This window comes from Triticum dicoccoides, chromosome 2A (assembly GCF_002162155.2).
Source record: "Triticum dicoccoides isolate Atlit2015 ecotype Zavitan chromosome 2A, WEW_v2.0, whole genome shotgun sequence".
NCBI classification, from domain to species: Eukaryota; Viridiplantae; Streptophyta; class Magnoliopsida; order Poales; family Poaceae; genus Triticum; species Triticum dicoccoides.
This window is the reverse complement of record NC_041382.1, coordinates 46,227,635-46,233,619: the sequence shown is the minus strand read 5'-3', so window position 1 is coordinate 46,233,619 and position 5,985 is coordinate 46,227,635.

Below are 5,985 nucleotides of genomic sequence, written 5' to 3'. Positions count from 1 at the left end.
ACAACTATGATCAAGAAGTGATCCTAAAACAACCTACGTCAAGCATTACTCCACACCGTGTTCACTTCCCGGACTCCGCCGAGAAGAGACCATCACGGTTACACATGCGGTTGATTCATTTTAATTAAGTTAAGTTTCATGTTATCTACAACCGGACATTAACAAATTCCCATCTGCCCATAACCGTGGGCATGGCTTTCGAAAGTTCAAAACCCTGCAAGGGAGTCCCAACTTAGCCCATCACAAGCTCTCACGGCCAACGAAGGATATTCCTTCTCCCAATACAAACCGATCAGACTCGGCATCCCGGTTACAAGACATCCTCGACAATGGTAAAACAAGTCCAGCAAGACCACCCTATGTGCCGACAAATCCCGATAGGAGCTGCACATATCTCGATCTCAGGGCACGCCGGATAAGCTAAGCGTACGGGAGCCAACGTTACCCAAGTTGCCAAGGGACGGCCCCGCACGGTGCTCTGGGTTGGACCAACACTTAGAGAAGCACTGGCCCGGGGGTTTAAAATAAAGATGACCCTTGAGTCTGCGGAACCCAAGGGAAAAAGGCTAGGTGGCGAATGGTAAAACCAAGGTCGGGCCTTGCTGGAGGAGTTTTATTCAAGGCGAACTGTTAAGGGGTTTCCATTATAACCCAACCGTGTAAGGAACACAAAATCCGGGAGCATAACACCGATATGACGGAAACTAGGGCAGCAAGAGTGGAACAAAACACTAGGCAAAAGGCTGAGCCTTCCACCCTTTACCATGTATATAGATGCATTAAGATAAACAAGATAATATGGTGATATCCCAATAATAAACAATGTTCCAACAAGGAACAATCTCCAAGCTTCACCTGCAATTAGCAACGCTATATGAGGGGCTGAGCAAAGTGGTAACATAGTCAAACAACGGTTTGCTAGGACATGGTGGGTTAGAGGTTTGACATGGCAATTTGGGAGGCATGATAAGCAAGTGGTAGGTATCGTAGCATAGGCATAGCAAAAGAGCGAGCATCTAGCAAGCAAAGATAGAAGTGATTTCGAGGGTATGATCATCTTGCCTGCAAAGTTCTCAGAGTTGACTTGATCCTCGTAAGCGAACTCAACGGGCTCCTCATTCGCGAACTCATCTCCCGGCTCTACCCAAACAAGAACAACAAGCAAACGGAACACAATCAACCACGTGCAATGCTCAAGCAATATGATGCAAATATGGTATGATATGCGGGATGCGATATATGATGCATATGCAAGATTTGATAAGGAATGATTGAACCTGGCCTCAACTTGGAAATCCAAGAGTGCCACTGGAAAGGTGAAGTGATTTCGGTTGAAATCGATGTAAATATCACCGGAATCGGATGCACGATTTGGAAATGGCAAACAAAACAAATATGGCACCGGTCTGCGATAATCAGCAAGTAACCATCTAAATGCAACAAGATGAATATGCTACAGCACTCAAACATGACAACAAAATACATGGCAGGTATCAACTCATGATGCTTGACAAAAGATGAACACTGAGCTACGGCTAATTTATCCATTAACAGATTCAAACAAGCATGGAAAAACTGCAAATGATAACAGGTTTCAGACTTAGTGAAATTAACACAAGTTTGGAACTTATCATCAGAAAGCACACATTAGAGTATGAAAACTATATGCTACAGGAACTTAACATGGCAAAGCAAGGCATGCCATGAAGCTACTCAAAGCACTTAACAAAATTCCCTTAGTGACCTTGAGCCAAAAGGGATCAGAAAATACCATTGCTAGCATGTGAACATAGCAAAAACACAAACAGATTCAGACTTAGTGAAAAACTGGAGCATGCAAATCAGTTAACGAGTAGGCATGTTTACGAGCTCGATGCAGTCACTACAGAGCATGGCATGACAAACTAAGCATACACCCATCAAGAATACATGGCATAGAAGCTAGACATGGCAAGAACAACATCATAGCATGCACGGATCAATAGCAACATCCTCGGCAAAATCGCTAAATATATCAACAATCTGCCAAAATCATTTTATAGCAAAAGTAGAGCTCGATTGACTCAAGCTAGGGTGCTCCATAAATGCAAAGACATGGATGGATAGAGCACCACAATGTTAACAAAACATCCTTACCGATCATTCTCAAAAGAAGCACGAATCACTAGGAAACAACATGAACATATGGCATAACAACAAAATCAGGACAAGGACTTAGTGAAATTCTAAGTCCCTGAAATCAACATTAACGATTACACTACTTTGCGAGCTTGTGCTAGTCACCACAAATATCACAAAAATGTTGGGGAACGTAGCAGAAATTTAAAATTTCCTACGCATCACCAAGAACAATCTATGGAGTAATCTAGCAACGAGGGGAAGGGGAGTGCATCTACATACCCTTGTAGATCGCTAAGCGGAAGTGTTGCAAGAACGCGGATGGAGGAGTCGTACTCATAGTGATTCAGATCGCGGTTGATTCCGATCTAAGCGCCGAACAACGGCGCCTCCGCGTTCAACACACGTGCAGCCCGGTGACGTCTCCCACGCCTTGTTCCGGCAAGGGGAGAAGGAGAGGTTGGGGAAGACTCCATCTAGTAGTAGCACGACGGCGTGGTGGTGGTGGAGGAGCGCGGAACTCCAGCAGGGCTTCGCCAAGCACTACAAGAGACGAGGAGGGAGAGAGGTAGGGTTGTGCCAACAGGGGAAGAACTTCGTGTGTTGGGCTGCCCCTTTGCCTCCACTATATATAGGAGGAGAGGGAGGGCTGCGCCCCCACCTAGGGTTTCCACGCTAGGGGTGGCGGCAGCCCCAATCCCCATCTGGGGTGGCGGCCAAGTGGGGGGAGAGGGAGGCGCACCAGGCACGGGCCTTAGGGCCCATCTGCTCTTAGGGTTTGCCCCCTCTTCTCTCTAGGCGCATGGGCCTTGGTGGGGAGGCGCCCCAGCCCACCTAGGGGCTGGTCCCTTCTCACACTTGGCCCATGTATGCCTCCGGGGCCCGTGGCCCCTCCCGGTGGACCCCCGGACCCCTCCGGTGGTCCCGGTACACTACCGGTGATGCCCGGAACACTTCCGGTGGCCAAAACCATACTTCCTATATATCAATATTTACCTTCGGACCATTCCGGAACTCCTCGTGACGTCCGGGATCTTATCCGAGACTCCGAACAACATTTGGTAACCGCGTACATACTTTCCCTATAACCCTAGTGTCATCGAACCTTAAGTGTGTAGACCCTACGGGTTCGGGAGTCATGCAGACATGGCCGAGACAACTCTCTGGTCAATAACCAACATCGGGATATGGATACCCATGTTGGCTCCCACATGCTCCACGATGATCTCATTGGATCAACCACGATGTCAAGGATTCAATCAATCCCGTATACAATTCCCTTTGTCTATCGGTACGATACTTGCCCGAGATTCGATCGTCGGTATCCCGATACCTTGTTCAATCTCGTTACCGGCAAGTCTCTTTACTCGTTCCGTAACACATCATCCTGTGATCAACTCCTTGATCACATTGTGCACATTATGACGATGTCCTACCGAGTGGGCCCAGAGATACCTCTCCATTACACGGAGTGACAAATCCCAGTCTCGATTCGTGCCAACCCAACAGACACTTTCAGAGATACCCGTAGTGCACCTTTATAGCCACCCAGTTACGTTGTGACGTTTGGCACACCCAAAGCACTCCTACGGTATCCGGGAGTTGCACAATCTCATGGTCTAAGGAAATGATAGTTGACATTAGAAAAGCTTTAGCATACGAACTACACGATCTTGTGCTAGGCTTAGGATTGGGTCTTGTCCATCACATCATTCTCCTAATGATGCGATCCCGTTATCAACGACACCCAATGTCCATGGTCAGGAAACCGTAACCATCTATTGATCAACGAGCTAGTCAACTAGAGGCTTACTAGGGACATGGTGTTGTCTATGTATCCACACATGTATCTGAGTTTCCTATCAATACAATTCTAGCATGGATAATAAACAATTATCATGAACAATGAAATATAATAATAACTAATTTATTATTGCCTCTAGGGCATATTTCCAATAGTCTCCCACTTGCACTAGAGCCAATAATCTAGTTCACATCGCCATGTGATTAACACTCACAGGTCACATCGCCATGTGACCAACATCCAAAGAGTTTACTAGAGTCACTAATCTAGTTCACATCACTATGTGATTAACACTCAATGAGTTCTAGGTTTGATCATGTTATGCTTGTGAGAGAGGCTGTAGTCAACGGGTCTACAATATTCAGATCCCTATGTATTTCGCAACACCTTATGTCATATCGTAGATGCTGCTACCACATTCCACTTGGAGCTATTCCAAATTGTTGCTCCATTATACGTATCCGGTATCTCTACTCAGAGCTATCCGGATAGGTGTTAAGCTTGCATTGACGTAACTCTTTACGTCGAACTCTTCATCACCTCCATATCCGAGAAACATTTCCTTATTCCTCTAAGGATAATTTTGACCGCTATCTGGTGATCTACTCCTTGATCACCTTTGTACCCTCTTGCCAGACATGTGACAAGGCACACATCTGGTGCGGTACTCAGCATGTCATACCGTATAGAGCCTATGACAAAAGCATAGGGGACGACCTTCGTCCTTCCTCTTTCTTCTGCCGTGGTCAATCTTTGAGTCTTACTCAACTTCACACCTTACAACTCAGGTAAGAACCCCTTCTTTGACTGATCTATTTTGAACTCCTTCAAAAACATGTCAAGGTGTGCGTTCTTTGAAAGTATCATCAGGCGTTTTGATCTATCTCTATAGATCTTGATGCCCAATATGTAAGCAGCTTTATCCAGGTCTTCCTTTGAAAATCACTCTTCAAACAACCGTTTATGCTTTCCAGAAATTCTACATTATTTCAGATCAACTATATGTCATTCACATATACTTATCAGAAATGTTGTAGTGCTCCCACTCACTTTCTTGTAAATACAAATTTCTAGCAAACATTGTATAAACCTAAAAGCTTTGATCACTCCATCAAAGCATGTATTCTGACTCCGAGATGCTTGCTCTAGTCCATAGAAGGATTGCTGGAGCTAGCATACCTTTTAGCATCCTTAGGATCGACAAAACCTTTTATTATATCACATACAACCTTTTCTTACGAAAACTCGTATGAAAACTTGTTTTGACACCCATCTGTCAGATTTCATAATCAAAAAATACAGCTAATGCTAACATGATTCCGACAAACTTAAGCATCGCTACGGGTGAGAAATTCTCATCGTAGTCAACTCCTTGAACTTGTGAAAAGACTCTTTCCCACAAGTCGAGCTTCATAGACGGTAACATTACCGCCCACGTCCGTCTTCTTAAATATCCATTTATCTCAATGGCTTGCCAATCATCGGGCAAGTCCACCAAAGTCCATACTTTGTTCTGATACATGGATCCTATATCGGATTTCATGGCTTCTAACCATTTGTCGGAATACGGGCCCACCATCGCTTCTCCATAGCTCGTAGGTTCATTGTTGTCTAACAACATGATATCTAAGACAGGATTATCGTACCACTCAAGAGTAGTACATATCCTTGTCGACCTATGAGGTTCGATAGCAACTTGATCCGAAGCTTCATGATCACTATCATTAACTTCCTCTTCAACAGACGTAGGCGCCACAGAAAACATCTTTCTATGTTGCATCACTCTCTGGTTGAAGTAGAGGTTCGACAACCTCATCAAGTTCTATCTTCCTCCCACTCAATTCTTTCGAGAGAAACTCCTTCTCGAGAAAGGACCCGTTCTTAGCGACAAACAATTTGCCCTCGGATCTAAGATAGAAGGTATACCCAACTGTCACCTTTGGGTATCCTATGAAGATGTGTTTGTCCGCTTTTGGGTTCGAGCTTCTCCGGCTGAAGCCTTAAGCATCGCAGCCCCAAACATTAAGAAACGACATCTTTGGTTTCTTGCCAAACCAATGTTC